General features: G+C 38.2%; 1 long non-coding RNA gene across 1 annotated transcript; it reads right to left on the reverse strand.

Moving 5' to 3' along the window:
* Nucleotides 1-13,356: 13,356 nt before the first annotated feature.
* LOC119150471 lies at nucleotides 13,357-16,862 on the reverse strand. The gene is made up of 4 exons (XR_005105066.1): nucleotides 16,709-16,862; nucleotides 16,568-16,607; nucleotides 15,662-15,719; nucleotides 13,357-13,833 (listed from the first exon to the last, which is right to left on the reverse strand). It is a non-coding gene; the product is annotated as an uncharacterized LOC119150471 (long non-coding RNA).
* Nucleotides 16,863-17,213: the final 351 nt, after the last annotated feature.

Here is a 17,213-nt window from a genome sequence, read left to right on the forward strand (position 1 = left end):
GACTTCTGCTGCCTTCCAGCAAAGGACCACAGACTCATCCATGCAGACTGAACAGTTAGCAGCAGCAACTGCAAAAAAGCTGAGAAAGAAGGACCTAGGAGGCAGAAGATCTCACCTTGGTTCTGCAATGTGTTGGAAAGAGTAAAATCAAGCTCTAGGGTCTGTAAAAATCTATAGATTTTACTGCCAGATAAAATAAATCCTGTTAAAACTCATGAGATTTATAGGAAAAGTTTGTAATGTGAAGATCCTCTACTGGTGAGCAGATAGCTTTGCTGCTGTGACTAATTCAGCCTACGTTAGCTTTGCCAAGGCCATAAAAGTTTCAGGCTGTTTTATTGACACAAATACTGCTGGAAAAAGCTCCGACACCCCTCCAGCTGTACATTTCTTTCCACCTACAAGACACTGCTGCAGGTTACACGAGACTTCTTAGTTTATCTAGGAAAAAAAAAAAAAAGCAACAGTGCTTGTGTCTGGAGGCTAAATTTGCTTTAATACCTAACAACTATCTTGTTTGCCATTCCTGGAAGAAGATAGTCACAGCTGTGCTTCCCTGAAAACAACCACATAAGTGTTGCACGCTGCTGCACAGAGCTCCCCTTTATAAGAGTGTATGTTAATAAGGGTAGGAGATATCCTGTGAGAGGAACAAGTCCAAAAGTGCAGCACAGCCCAGGGTGAAACAGAGTCCCAGGGCTGACACAGCGGGGAAAAAAAAAAGCTAAACAAGGCCAGTGAGCTTGTAAATTTGGGTTTTTTTTACCTGCAGAGTGAAGGTCTGTTTTAACTACAACAGATTGCTATGGTCAACAGGTATTACAATTATTATTCTGAAACTTATGGACTGGTATGACATAAAACTGATTCACTGGAAAGCAATACCTATAGATACAGGCACTGTTATTTGCTTCTTTGTATAAAAACAAGTCAGTCACAGAGATCTTTCTTTGTCTACCATACAGCTGATGTGCGTGGTAGACAAAGAAACACTTTTTCAGCATATTTCTCAGAATAAGGTCCCTTTTGACAGTAGCTAACAAGCAAAGGAACATCTTTATTTGAAGTCCACATTAGAGGCAGAACATTTGTCTTTTCTGCCTTAATCACTTGAACTATGTAAGGCAGTTCTTTTTTCTACCTTTTTTCTTTTCATTAAAAAAAACCCCACTTTTACGCCGTCTTTCTTTAGGCCTAGGACTGTGTGTTTTGACAGACTGAGTCCATGGGCCTATTATATGCTTCCACAAAACAAATTAAGCCAAATGCTTGTTCAAATCAGTTGCTCCTGTCTGGGGAAAAAGATTTAACAAGTGGAAAAAAAAAAAGAAGAGGTTTGTCCCAACGCACCAAATATCTTGAGAAATCTCTCTCACTCTGCAACCTACCCTTTTGCTGCCTTTCTTATTTTTTGAGTTCTTGGTGGGGATCTTGAACTAATCATGACTGTTCTGTCACTGCATTCGTTGATGCTCTGGGCCAATTTTTTTGCATAGCAGAACAGAATTTCAGAAGTAACCATGAAAATGGAATAAATGTCCCCAGAAAGAAAGAGACCTCAGATGTTATCCTATATTACCATCTTGTTTCTTTTGCATATTAGAAAAAATATAGCACCACATATTACAAAGATAAAATATTGAGTCTAGAAAACACTGTGCTGCAAGCAGATTTTGCTGCAAGCAGGTTTTCCATGTAGAACACACTCAATGCGCAAAGGAAGACACTTAAATGTTATAGCAGGAGCGTACTGACAGAAGAGAAATAGACTAAGAGAGGCAAAAAAGATCTTTTCTGATCTGTCCCATATCCCTTTCTGGAAGGCTGGCTTTTCCACCTAGGAAGATACTCCAAAGCAGAAAAAGTAGCACGCAACAAAAAAAAAATACTCTCAAAAGGGCAATCAGAGAGAAAGTGTGTACACATATCCTTCCTTTTGAGTAGCCTTTCCTGAATATTACCTCAGCTGTCTGCTGAGCCCTCGTGGAAGGGGTTCCTTTTTATTAAAACAAGTAATAAAAACCTTCCTCTCCATATTTTGGAGCCAGCAACTCTCCTCAGCAGCAGCAGTTTCCAAAGCTTTTATTGCACATACAGACTTTGCACCGAGCTCTGCTTTTGTTTCATGGCACTGGCCATCATGCAGCACTGGAGATGCTCATGTCCTGCATCCTGCCCATTTGCCACCCAACATGACCCCTTCCAGGACTCAGCTCCATGCAGGTTATGCACCTGCCTTGGCTGGGATCTTAGAGACAACACCTTTAGACAGTGCTGTTCCACCTAAAGCCCAGCAGTAATTAATGTGCAGTCATTCATCAACTCAGTCTCTGCCTGAAGAAAATTCTCAGCAGTTCCAGGCTAAAGGGGGATATATACTCGTAGATATGCTGCTTGTGATTGCTGTAGCAGGCTAGTGCTAAATTACAGGCATATATAGAATTTCATATATATATGTGTGTATATAAAACATATATAGACTCAGAGGAAAATTTGTATTCTTCCGTTTGAAGAACACTTTGATTTTGGACAATGCTGCTAAAATAAGTAGTAAAAGGAAATTTAAATTAGCCCTGGATATTTCTCTCAAGGAAAGAGGTTCCTTCCAAAATTCCAGTGAAAATTGGCTTTGACCTGGCAGATTTATGAGGCTTTGAAACTTTCAGTTGGAGCCTAAGCAATACTTTGGTTTGTGTTTAGAATAATAACACTCCTTAACTGAGGCAAAGAGGGGCGGTGACACCACTATTTATGGCTTGTTGTCCCTCTCAGTTTCTGCACAGGGAATGCAGCTGGACTGGTTGTTGCTTTTACAATTACTGCACACTTTTTGTATTAGAAACCCTCACGTATTGAAAAAAACACAAAACTGCTCCTCCAGAACAGGGGATTAATTAAAATGAAGAGCTTTTTGAAAATGATGTTTTCAGTTGATGTTGCTTGTCTTCTTCTTCAAGCTATTTGTGTGCGTTTGTTCAAAAACCTCAAAATTTCCCCCCCAATCCAAGAACACTAGCAACTTTTAAGTCAAAGCTGAGACCTTCATACATTTCAAGGTTCTGTCATCTGAGGCCAAATGAAAAGCACTAAATAACACAGTATTAGCAATAAACTGCCAGTCATCAGCACAGAAACTTGACGAAGCTGTTTTGTCTTCTTAAATGGGTTCCTACATGAAGTGCTGGAAAATTAGAAAGCTGAAAATATCACAAAAAGTTTGTGCAACATTTTTGGCAGGTGGACATACAAATATAGTTTAAAATTTAGTTTTCTTGCCATTCTTTTAAGATTGCTCAAAGTTTGTGTAACTCTTACCTGAGGTTTTCTTAATATGCTGAAAGTACTTCTTTCTGTACAACCTTCTAAAATCGGCTCAGTAATTTACTTTGCCTTTTCTAAGTGGAGAGAGTGACTAAAATGGGAATTTTTTTCCTATTGAAAAACCAAATAGCATTGTTTCTACTTTTACACAAGAATTCAAGAGCTGCAGAATCAATAGGCTGTTTCATATCCCATCATCTGCAGATACTGGGCTGAAAGCCAGTTTCTCCATAATGGCATTGTTTAGCCTACAGTTTTGGTCATACTGTAATTCTAGATAATTGATTGCTGGTTTGTTTGAGTTAGCACAATTGAAAATGGTAATGTAGACATCCAAGAAATATTTGGGGCAGAACAGTTCATTAATCAAGGTTACAGCATGTCCAAAACTTTAAACCAGACTTGGTTCAGTTGGATATAACCCCTCTCAGCTCTCTCCCACCTGACAGTCAGGAACTCCACATCTCCCTGCAGTCTGCTGCACTGATGGAAGACCCCTTTCATCAGGACCTGGGCTGTGGTATGTCAGTCTTTTGATTACCACTCAAAGCAAACAGAATCCCTAGAGACAAAGCAAACCTTCCACACAGTCCCCAGCACCAAAGGGAGATGGGATGATGCACTCACTAAAAAAGCCAAACCAGATGTACTCAAGCACCTTACCCCCAGCAGTGCAGACAGCTGAAGTAGCAAAGGTTACTGCAACTAAACCTTTCCTTTCACCTCTACTTCACATTTGAGTGTGAAAGAAGCTGTTGTTTTCTGTCATTTCACATGTAACGACCACAGCATAGTCATGGATGGTTCCTCATGGAGGACAGAACTGTGCAAAGCAGAACCCTTCTTATTATTAGCAAAAATATCAAAATTATGAACAGACACATATAATTACATTTAAGCACCCAAATGAAGAAGAATGATGGTCATTCTGATAGTAATGTAAGAAGCCAAAATGTTACATTTTTTTAGCACTATCCTATAAAACATAGTGGATATGAAAAAGCATAACTGATCTGGACACTCAGTACAGCATTTTGGACTGATGTAATAAAATAAATGAAAAAATGGTATCATTCTTTAGGTTGCACTATAAGAGGACTTGCAATTCAGGATCTCATGGTGCAGCTGTAGTCCCACTGGTAGGCACTGTAACATAGATGGGATTTGGATGTGTTTACTGTTCCATTGTCTGACTTTATCCCCACGTAGCGTGGCTCACTAGATGACACAATGGTTTGAGTCTTCACTGCTGTTCAGCTTTCACCACCCAAAGAAGAGATTTAATGACAGAAAATTGTAACTTTGAATTTCATAGTGTAATGAGTTTGTAATAGCCAGGCTGGAATTTGAGCACTGGTCTCTTGACTCCTAGCTATGTGTGTTAATCCCAGAACTACCCTGGTGAGCTTGCATACTATTTTATATCTGTGTTACAAGGCATGAACTTCATGAAAAAGTTGCACCTGGCTTCAGAAGCCAGATAATAGTATACATACCACTTAGAGCGGACATCAGACTTGACTCTTACCTCTCTATCTGGAATGGCTGACAGCAGCTCGCCACAAATGTTTTGGGAGAACTTGTATTTCTTATCTTTCCTCTTACACACATCAGTAAAAAGTCTTTAGTGTACTTACAATGGACTGAACTCAAACAGAGCTGGTCCCCACTGCCTGAGCTCTGCCCACCATAGAGTGTCACAAGCAGTTTTCAAAGTGCAGAATGATTAATGACAGCTCAGCCTGGGGATGCTGAGAGGCTCAGACTCATGACTGATGCATGTGAAAAGACTGGGGAACAGGGGGTGGTCAGGTCTGAAAAAACAAAACCCATCACTGAAATCAGTGAAAGCTGCTGACAATTGTTTTTGCACACAGAGGTTATTTCTAAACATAAGAAAACTTACTGCTGCTAAGTGCTCTTCTCTGTTTCCTTTCCTCTTGTTACAACCGTGATCTTCCTACCATAATTAAAAAGGAAATCTGGAAGTAGGAAACAAGTCAAGAGGCAGCCCCACTTTTATATAAGGAGACTTCCATGTTCCATGGAAGTATTATTCTTAAAATAAGGAGAGTGTTTCTAGTTTTGATACTCTTTATTAATAAATTGAACTTCACCAGTCAACCTTTATATTGATAAATTTATTATATTTTATATATTTAACTTCCTTGTCCTAGGAGATCAAGACCTCAAAACTAGATGACAGATGTGACCTCTGAGAGTTTATCTTGTGTGTGAGGACAGAGAGAGCAGATGGCTAGAGGTGAGATTAAAGAAGCAATGATGTCCTAAAGCCAAAGGTTTTAGACTATTTGTCTGGTTTTCTACTGTCTTAATTTCTGTCACACAGGTTTCTCTCCTTGGAGTACAGCGAAGAATATACCAAAAGCAAAGAGACAAACCCAATGCTCTAATAGCAGCAGATTGGCTAAACGAAATTAACACTCTTGTAATTCCTTCCCTGAGAAGCCTCATCCCCAAACCAATTGATACTTTCCTCTTTTTTTCTTTTTTCTTGGGTTTTTTTTTTTTTTGTTTTGTTTGTTTGGTTTTGGGTTGAGTTTTTTTTTGACAGTCTAATGTTAGAAGGGGTGCCTTGATTGGGACAGCTTCCTTGATAAAGCAGACACTCCAAAATTTTTGGAAACTCTAAAAACTTTAAGGAACAGCAGCTCCATATTAAACACTATTCTTGCTAATTAGGTTAAAGAGATCACTCCATTCTTTTACAGCATAATGACAAAACTGCATGAGATGTATATTGCCCTAAAGAAAAGACCATACAGAAGACCAAGACAGCACTAGTTTTTTTTCCACAGTGGGAGGTAAGGGAGATGGTAAGTTTGACTATCAGATTCACAGTTCATGTGCCTTCAATGAGGGCTCAGTCCCACTTTCAGTCACTGACGGACCTTCACCTTTCTTGTTCCTGGCATATGCCTGGAATTTCCCCTGTATTCATGGAAGCTGCAATGAGCCAGTATTCCAGATACTCTGAGAAGAGCTTGTGCTGTAAATGGGACATAGAAAAAAAAAAAAATCACCTTGTGTGGGAGCCAGCACAGCGTATCACTTGAAACAATGGTCAGTGGCCCAGCCAAGTATATGCAGCATGGATGGGAAATCCCAGCCTTGAGACAGTAGCCTTCCTGACCGTTCCTTACCCACAAGAGTGAATCTTTTGTTGCACTGTGCTTGACAGTTCTTTGTCCTTCGTATTTAAATCACTTTGAGAAAAACAGATTAATAAGAAACATATGTTAAGCCTGTTTGAGAAAGAACGTCTCTTTATTAAAAGATGCTACAGGGTGGGACCCACATGCTATGTACTATAGAAAACATTATCATCCCTTCAAAGCTTCAGTTAATAACAGTGTTTCCGTTACATAGTGGAAGAAGAGTTGTCTAAGTTGAAAAAACACAGAATTCATCAGCAAAGTTAAATACAGTAGGTTTTATTTCAGAAAAATTTACAGAAGTGGTTTTAATTTAGTGAAATCCATGCAATTTTGTGTGTTAGCAAGGACTGAATGTAAGAATTACAAAAATTTTCTAAAACAAAACATGAATAGTCTTCATAACATTTAAAACAATTATTAAACAGAGAGTGGTTAAAACAGCATATATCAAGATGGGTGGAGTTTTCCTAGTGGAGGCTCTGAAATTGTTTCCTCCAAACAAAACTTCAGAATACTTTTTCAGCACATCTGATTTCCTGTGTTCCTTGCTGTATTCCAAAAGCCAAAACATGCATCCTATTGTAACAAAACTCCTGGTTTACCAAGAAAAACAAAAAGCAAATAGATCTGCATGGTGTCAGTGCTTCAGGCAGCTTTTTGTATTTGTTGGAAGACCTCATTGTTTTATGGGACAGTAATTATTTGTAAGCATGCTCAAATATTTTCAACTGAGATCATGATGAAAAAAAAAAATCTAAAACCTTTCCTCTTGTAGTTGCAAGGTTGAAATCCCCAGTAGTAAACTTAAAACTGCCCATCAGTTCAACTTTAGACCACGTGGTATGCAGCTATGCAAAACAAAGGCTGGTGATAAAGTAAAGATCAGCATCCTAGAATACCAAAATAGACTGCTCCCTCCCTATGGAAGACAGTCATTGCTCCATCATGTTTACTACTCTGTGACACTGTTAATAGGGATATACTGGGGCAGAATATTTGGAGTAAAGCCTCTAGTAAAAGCAGTAAGTGGACAAACTGCAAGAATTTAGACAGAAATGGGGCCAGCCTAGAGTTTTAGAAGTTTCTAGGGTTCAGTTTCACAAGACATAATTGGAGACAATTTAATTGTTTATTAAGATGTGGTTCCATGGGCAACCAAGCAAACCTAGTGCCCTACAGTGGCCAACAAAGAAGCCTTACCCTTCCCTGGCCTCTCTTCCCCCCTGCCTTGCTCCCACACTACACATTTGACATCTGGACTCTTCCAAATGCTACCTTAAACTAGTATAGAACTGTCCAGCTCTACTGCTGAGAAACCTCCTGCTGGGCTAGTGGGTTAGCCTCCCCCCAGCATGGAAATAAATGAATAGGAAGGGACAGGGTGGCATGTGCATGGATGAGGGCAAGACTCTTCCATGTTGGCAGCTGTGAGCCATTAGATTGCACAGCTGCCCAAGACACCACTGCTCAGTAACTAACATTATAGCAAGAGTCAAAGAGTAAGGGCTCCTGGAGTCACTCACCTCAGCTGCTAAAAAAGACACTTGCCGTTGACTTCAGCTACAGTTGGTTTTACTAATTCCATGAAATTACAATGCGGGTAAAGATCTCCTGCAGGCAAGTTTAGGAAATTCGTATTTAGTTTAGGCTCTGTATTATATGGTTTGCAGCAGGGAATCTGACTAGCAGACATCCAAAAGAGAAGAAGGACTGCATTGTGCTAGACTACAAATATGTAACAAAAATTGTCTTCCGCAAATACGTCACAGCTGAGCAAACCAGATAAAATCAGGAGTAAAAAATGACCATATCTATACTACAGGTTGACAGCAATATCAGAACTCAAATCCATGTCCCTTGAGGCCCTCCTGGCTCATTGTCTACTAGAACTCTTCATTTTCCTAACACCTTGGACCCAGTTAGATTTCCACTAGTTTATATTGTAGTTTCTGTAAATCTTACCAGTCAAAAGTCAAATCCATCAACGTTGTGGAAGAAACCATTCAAGTGAACTGAAAATGCGCACTAGACATTGGGCTTAAGGAGAAGATTTGGTTCAATGACAATATTGATTCCAACGATACAGTGTTTTCCCGTGACAGTTCCTAGAAAGACCTGTGGAGTTTGCAGTTTTGCTCATTTAGGTTTTGTTACAGATTTGTGCAGGATTGAATGGACAATGGTTGTCTGCTGCTGAGTTAAAACTGTGGAGAACATTTACACTTCAGCGGAGTGAGTCTGCTTTAGAAGGCAATTTATCTGTTAACTCTAGATGATCTTTAAGGTCCCTTCCAACCCAAACTGTTCTATGATTCCATAAATAGCACACACAGTAGTTAGCATTAACTTAAGTACCTTACTTAGATGTTTATTGACCTGTGCATCTATTTGCTAGAGCAGACTGTATTCTACTGAAGTCTTTTGAACTCCTACTTGTGTTTGTGGTTTGCAGATCACAACAGTTTCCCAGAATAGGGAGAACCTCCAACACATTTTAGTTCATAAAACATGTGCAGCCCATATGAGAAGAAGTGTATCCCAGAGGAATGGAAACTTATAGTACGCACAATGTGTGGATAATGTGAGGAGCAACTGGCGTTGAGGGGAATTAAATTTTGGCACTGATTAATTTCAGCCCACAGTGCTAATTAATCCACACAGTGCTCCTGTGAAGGAAATGCAGAAAGGCCTGCGATTGAGGGTTTGTCGATGGATGAAAATTTGCATATAACAGGATAGGGAGACAATTTTAAATGGATAGCTGCTTCAGCTTGTCTCTATGAGTGGACATTCCTATTCTGGAGCTTGCTTAGTACAAATGCAAAGCAGCTTGAACTCATTTAGAAAGAGAGAGGGGGAAAACCCACTTCTATTCCAGATAAAACCATTCAAACTCTCAAACCAGTTACTCATTAAACCTATAGACAAGCCTCAAAACCTACTATTTTATGTCCTGGAGTCCTTCAGTTCTTGCATATTTTTCACATCGGACAAGTGTGTTGGTATAATTCTGCTGACACTCCCTCCAAAAGGGTTCAGTAAAACTAGGAGTATGCCGAAGGGGGATGAGGATGACTGCAAGTATGGCTCAGCATCTGCCCATGCAAAGGCTAAACGGGCTAGCTTTCTTCAGCTCTGGATGGCTTGTGTGGGTTCGGAGACAAGGTTTATAAAATATATAAAATAATAAAATAGTTATTATAAAATAATAACTAGGACGAGAAGACTAATAAGGAACAATTCTTCGTTATTTCTTAACCATATAAACAAATTAATTTATCCAATGGCAGGTTTAAAAACAGATAAAATCAAAGTGAATAGTTTTCCACACAACAAGAAACTGAGTTGTGTGACTCACTGCTAAATTAAGTTTGGGCGCGGAAAGTATTAACAGGTTCAGAATGGATTAGGCAAGTCAATGGCAGAAAGGTCTGCTGGGGATAACTGAACAGCCCTAATGTAGTATCAAGGGAAGGAAATGCCTGCAGCACTGATTGCTAGAGAAGAGGAAAGAGGAACCGATCATTGCTCTGTTTCTTAAGCTCTTTCCCTAAGCTGTTGGTACTGGCCATTGTCTGAGACAGGCTAATGGAATGGTCAACCAGTGTGACTTCTTAAGCTGATGTTTTTATGAGTTTCCAGCGACAATATCTGTGCTTAAATGGATTTCAACATCACATTCAGAAGAAATAATGGTAACATATTACACAAAGAGTGCAGAGCACTAGAACTGGTTCTGGATCTTGTTTTGGATCCAGCCCTTTTGTCTTTCTTCCTTTTAGTACCAAGTATGATGACTCGGCTCCTGTAATTTCTATGTATTTCCTTGCTAAGGAGCTCTGCTGCCATGTGGGAGGGATGGCGAGCACTGTCACTATGAAATAAGAAGGTAACTATAAATAATTCCTTCCATGCCCTATATTTACTGGACTAAAAAAAAAAATCTCTTGATATAATAACCCAGATGAGTGAATGATTTCTTTATGAGGGTCTTGACATTTTGGTCACATCTGATTAATTGAATGTTATGGTCGCTGTTCCAGAGGCTGTATATTGAGAATGAATTTGCCTTGTAACTATCTGGCACTAAAACTTGATTGAAATACACAATGAAGTCTTTATGGCGTTTCTGGGCTCTGCCAATTCTGCAATTACCAAAAACAAAATGACAAGAAACTCCTCTTGCTTGTCTGTTTATTTCCACATTTCACTGTGCTTCTTTCATTTGATAATGCATTTTACAGATTTAAACTCTCTCCAACCTATTTTTTGTCCCAGTGCTATTAATGTAGTATTAAAAAGAGATTTTCAGTTAAGGATGGACAAATTAATTTTGCCTAATTATGACCTCACAAAAAAAAGATGGGATCAAAAGTTCAGTTTGAACTTTTTATGCTATCCTTGATATTTACTAATGAGAGACAAGCCAATGAGAAATAGATTGCAATGAAAAACAGAAAAGAATTAAGAGAGAACATGTAATGAGGAAATGAACACTAAGATCCCTCACATATGCTGGGTCAGTTTCTGTGGGATGGTGGAGAGCCCACCATCTCTACTATAACACACAAGGTGCAATCTAAAAAGAAAACCACAAAAACCCAAACCAAATTACATGACCTGGGGGAAATCATGAGTTTAAACTGCAGGAAAAACATGAATTTGTATTAGTTATATCAATAAAAAGGGGAGCGATAAAGAATGAAGTGGACCACACTTTTTGTCAAACTCCAAGATTTAAAACAAATTCTAGCATTATACAAAGTAGCCAGCTGATAAATGCTTTCTGTATCTAATCTTATATTCAAAACAAATATGTATTTTTAGAAAAACAACATCATGAAGTTGTGAAGGGATTCAAAATACACCTGCCAAAGGGACTTCTTAACCTAAGAAAAATCAAAAGTAGTGCACAGAATGATAAGCTATCAGTTAGCACTTAATTACACTGTATATTATAAGTGGTATGTCCTTTAGATGTTATTTAATGCTATACATATTATATGCCTTCCAGCATTCAGAATTTTTAGAAATTGAAATGCCAACACACAACCAGATGCCATTGAACCAGTCAAGCATCTCCACTGATATCCAAAGGCGTTCAACAGAGGGATGCTATTGATGGGTGGTTTCTAATATAGTCTGCTAATCATTTGGGGAGTTTTCAGCAATACAAATTATCTTAGAATTGCAGCTATAGTAGAACTTGTTTAAGGAAACAAAATTTGTTCATTCAGTAATAATACACAAGAAAAAAGAATATATTTCTACCAAAATACAGTGATCATATACAGTTCAGGAGTTACATACCTGAGTATCATGCACTTTTTGGAAGCATGACAAAAAAAAAAGAAGATGTAAATAAAGCTGAGGAATCATGTGTTGCACTGAAATAATCACCTTGGGATACCACTAAGGAATTCAAATACTATCCGAACAATTTATAAATATCTTCTAAAAATAAGAAAGAATATTTCTTTAAAATTACATGGACAGTAGAGCCAAATGATTTTTTTTCCAGAAAATGCAAAAGGCTTGTTAAAAATAAAAGAGAGTTACAACAACAAAAGTAGGAGAGGAAGAAGCAAAGGTTCTTGGTTTTCTCAGAAAGCCAGGCTTACATAATCATATGTCCCACTCCCAAACATTTTGGGGAGTATAAAAACATTTCAAAGATGAACGTAAGCTAAAAGTCCCAAAGATAGTTATAAAATTTAACTTAAAGATTGGGTAGACATATGATAACAAATAAAAGCTTTCACGTGGTAAAGGCACGCAGGAATAAACTGTTCTAGATTCCCATTCCAGGTCTCCCATTCCACACTTACCTGGCAAATTAACCAGGGAATATCACAGGAGCATGCTACTGTGCATTAACTTCTTTCCCCCCACTGACATGAGGATGCAAACCCTCCTCCTTCTGTATACTGAAAACCTCAGTCTAGTTCCCTCCTCTGTTTGAGACAACTTGAAGATGTATTTCTAACTTTCAAGAAAAGGCTCAGACCACAGACGTATGTGGCACACTTATCTTAATCGTTGGTCTATACTCCATCCAAAGTAGGAAGTGCAGCTAGAACCTGACAGTCCTGCTTCCCAGGGGAGCAGGCAAAGACCGAGGACCCTCCCACTCATACGCTGGTGGGGCAGTTCCAGCAGGCAGGACCCAGGAATCAGGTATAGCCTGGAAAGGACTCCTATCTCTGAAACATTAAGAAGGGATGGCATCTCTGAGGAGGTAAGACCCAAACCCCTTCAGCAGGAGGCTAAACATGAACTCGTATCCCATGACAGTATTCCAACAGATGAGCTGTTAAATAAACAGGCGATCCCTCTGAGCGACTTTTTAAAGCCAGACTTTATATTCCTCCCCTCTTTTTCACTGCTCTCTTCTACCACTTCCTAAAATAAAATATTTCAACGGCAAAGAATTCATTCTCCATTCAGCACAGCAACTGTCCTTCATCTTCCCCTCAAGGTCTGTACCACACAGTGCAATACGAGATGGCTCTGCTGGAGTTTTTGTGTCTTCTAGACACAATGATGAACACATTTACACCAAAAGCTGTATGAATAAGAGTGGTCTGAAAAATATACTACTGCAGCTAGAGATGCCAAAATCTCTTTTCTCCCATTGTTTCTTCAATCAATGAAGAAATACAGAGAAGACAAAAAGAAATGGCATTAGTTTATGCCTCTGACTGCTTTACACAAACCCACGTATCTCAGCAGGATTTCTGGAAATAATGCAAAACCTCTCCAGCACTTAAGATGCAGTGCCTCCAAATACGACAGAATATCTCTACAGCCAATAAGCAGGAAAATTTGCATAAAAATTGAAATTAATTTATCTCACCTTAAAGTAAACGTTCTGTACCTGGCAAGCAGTACAAGCCTGAATTTCCATACACTTCTTTGCAGACAGTACTACAGGCACTGTCAGATGCATTCTGCTGCTACTACGAAAAAAGTAGACAGCATTTAGCTCAAGTGTTATGTATTGTTCAGTGAATGGGTTGCTTTAAGATATGCCTTAACAAAAGTCACCTATCTTGTCCCAATGTTTTTACGTATAAACATGTGCAAGATATTATAAGAAAAAAAACTTTTGTCAACATGTTTTTCCATTTGCTCATCAGCTTCTTGATTTTTCTGTGGAATGGGAAAACAAAGCCATGCTATGTTCTCAGCAGGGCTATTCTTATAGTGGAACAAGTTTCAGAGTAGAGACTTGGTACTCTTCCACTATTAAAAACATAAAAATAAAAAAAAAGTTTCCTTGTCCTTCCTTCAGAGTTGGAAAACAGAATTTCCAGTGATATTCCTGGTATCTCTGTAAGCAAAAACAATAGCAAAGGTTTAGTGTGCATAATAGAGGAAGGAAGAGACAATGAAAGCAATGCTTGCATTTATTTTCTGCGGTGTATGCACTCAGCTGTCACTGATTTCAATACAAATGCCATTTTCCACAACATCCACAGTATGAGACTGGTTCTGTAGGAGCCATACCCTGAAGTGGGAAGCACAGTATAAAAGTAGCCAGGCAAACCAGCAGTCTCCTTGGAAGCTACTGCAGTGTGGCGTGGCAATGTACAGACTCCTTTTGCCCAATCTCCCTTATCAGGAGTTTCCCCATTTTCTCTTCTCTCATTTTGCCTTTCAACAAATTAAATAGCAAAGCAATAGGTCCCCTAGCTACAGTAAACACAGGTGGACAAAACAGACTAAAAGCTTACTTCTTATGATCTTATATTCAAAGAAAATAAAAAGCTCATGCTGGGACTTGGTGTGGCGTTTTGGAACACAGATTGCTTTCCCAGCTTACTTGCCTGACCCCTGTACTGAATACCCAAAACTGTCAATAGAATATGCAGAAATGATGTCAGCCCTTTGATATGGAGAGTAAGAGATGGCTCATTTGGGATATTTGTTTTAATGATATCACAGTTACACATTGTGTGGTTTGAATTAAGTAGATGCTTTTGAACTTAAAAACTCTATTGATCTTTCAAAATACTCTTTTATTTCTGTCTGGCACTCCACAGTTCTCCCTAGCACTATTCCCATTTAAATGACTTCACAGCTGATGCAGTAAACACATCCAAAGATATAAACACCGCAGGTTTATTTTAAAATTGAAACAAATATAACTATCTTTGTCTCAAAAAGCAACTAAGAATTAAAAATCAGTTCCTGGTAACTGCAGTGGAAAATCAGAATTGGCATGTGCAAAGTCACTATGAACCAAACTCATATGGAATCAGATCTGTCAGTTAGAGTCATTTGTCTCACAAAAACTGCACCTCCAAAAAATGATTTCCCAGTTTATACCTCTGACTGTAATAAAAATGAATTAGGTGCAAAAATGTCTGTAGTTTGCATGCACTGAACTCAATGGCCACTGACATCAGTGCAAATTCCACTTTTACTAGGTTTTACAAGTTGGTGCTAATGCTGTAGGATCCAGTATTACGTATTGTTAATGAGAGCTAGACATGAAAATAAAATCTGAATTAATACAGTATCATAAAATATATTACTTCGAATGGTCATCTCAAAACTAAATTAAAATTTTCATTTTGATTTCAAGTTTTTTTGCTATTCTTACCTGGTTTATCATCCCTATTTCCAAATTCACTAAAATAAGATCTACGCTAAAACTGATTTTTGGTTTGAAACTGACTGCAAAACCTCAGATATTTTCTATTTGAATTATTTCCTATCTCGCTTCCTTCTCCCCAGGCCCATACTGAATTTCTTTACACATTTGAAGTGTCCAAGACTGTTTTCCATGTATTGTGATAAAATGCAGCAGGGACAGGGCCACAGTTAATGCTGATACCAATTTTACAAACAATTGGAGAAAAAGAGCAGTGCCAGAAGCATGAGGTGACTTGATTGCTTTAGGGTAACAGTCATAGTGTTCCGCATAGTTGTGAGTCAGGAAGGAATGAGACCCTTCCCATGTCCTGTTTTTTCTAACTGCCTTTCAGTGAGGACAAACTCGAATGTAGCCTAGATATATTCTTAGGATGTTGTATCTGCAAGTTATGAATAAAGAAAGACATTAATAAAGATCTAAAAGTCTGAAACATCATAAAACCATGAAAGGAATCGCTAGAAACTTAGAAGAGATACCAGTAGCCCCCAGAGTTTCCCACCTTGCCATCAGTGCCATCCATCAATGTTTCAAACGAATTAGTTCAGGACAATTTTGTTCTGAAAAGTGGTAGAGAAAAAAAATGAACAGAGATCACTAGGACTTGTTGAATCAACACACTAAGACATAAGAACGTGGGCTATTCCCACAATGTAGAAGTTGAAGCAAACACTTTCCTTTTGCAGGCAATCTCTTCATAAAGGAAACTACAGGAAAATCTACAATGGCTGGTACCTGACATAGTTTTATAGCAAATGGACTGTTCCAACAGTGCGTTTATTCAGCATTCACCCTGCTGCCAGTTGGTTTAGGTATGTGAATTTGCACATTTATTTTGGTGTCTATTTGTGTGCTCATTGAGCTTAGATGCTTAGATGGCATAAGCTGCTGAAGGTAAAAATTATTTTTATTATTTTTATTAGATATACTTCTGCTGTATTTACTGTGATCTGTATGTATTGTAACGATGCCTGCAGTATCCTGTCAAGTATTAGTCTACATCTAGAAGGTGGATGGAGAAATACTTTTTCATTTTAATTACATTTTTATAATTATTATTACAATTATATAAATATATTTTTTATAATATAACTTTATATTTTATTATAAATATATAAATATATATTATAATATATATTTATAAATGTGATTGTAATGAAAAAATATATATATTAATAACTGTTCTTTGGTTCCAAAGCTACAGCCTGATAATAGCAGTTCTTAATTTAAACCAAACTACTCCCTACACATGTGGATAAGACCATCACTATGGTAGCAAAACACCTGGAATAAACTCCTGGGCCTTTGAAAAACCTAGTTTCACTGCTGACTTCAAGAGGATCAGTATTTAGTCTTCTGCTCTACAGAACAATAGATAATGAGGTTTTTGTTAAATGCTCTGGCCTACCTCTGGTCTCTTGCGGATGTTTCCCTGGTGAATTTGCCACCTGTCTCAGAAAAAAAACTAAGCTTATTATTACCGAAATAAAAGGCAAGACCCTATATCTTTATACCACATGTTTCTTTTAAGAGAAGATAATGTGTTTACCATCTCCATGGTTTCTCATCTTGCTTGGACTTCATCACCTTGGCTTATCTCCCATGCAACTTGGTATTTGCAAGTTCCGTAGTTTACACTGAAAACACTGTAATCAAACTATTTTCTTCATTACACAGAATTTCACATGTGTTCTGTATTGATGTCTTTTCCTGCAACCAGAAACGAGGACGTATGAACTTAAATCCTCTGGCACTCCACAGCTATAAAAATATACCATTCCACTTTTGAAAAACAGTTTGATCAGTTTTCTGAATGAGTTTCACACGAACAAGAGCACGTGTTCCTAATGTAAAACCCAGATGCACAAGCTATCCCTCACTGAAGAAAATGCAATGCTAGCCAAAGTCTAAACCCTAGGAAGCAGAACTGTGCTGTGTAAAACATGGAGAAATAATACAGAATTACAGTAACAATATTGATACTAGAATATTACTAGCTATTTATGCCAGACAGGCACAGAAAACACTTGTAGAGGCTTAGGAAATTCACAAAC

This window comes from Falco rusticolus, chromosome 6, assembly GCF_015220075.1.
Source record: "Falco rusticolus isolate bFalRus1 chromosome 6, bFalRus1.pri, whole genome shotgun sequence".
Lineage (NCBI taxonomy): Eukaryota > Metazoa > Chordata > Aves > Falconiformes > Falconidae > Falco > Falco rusticolus.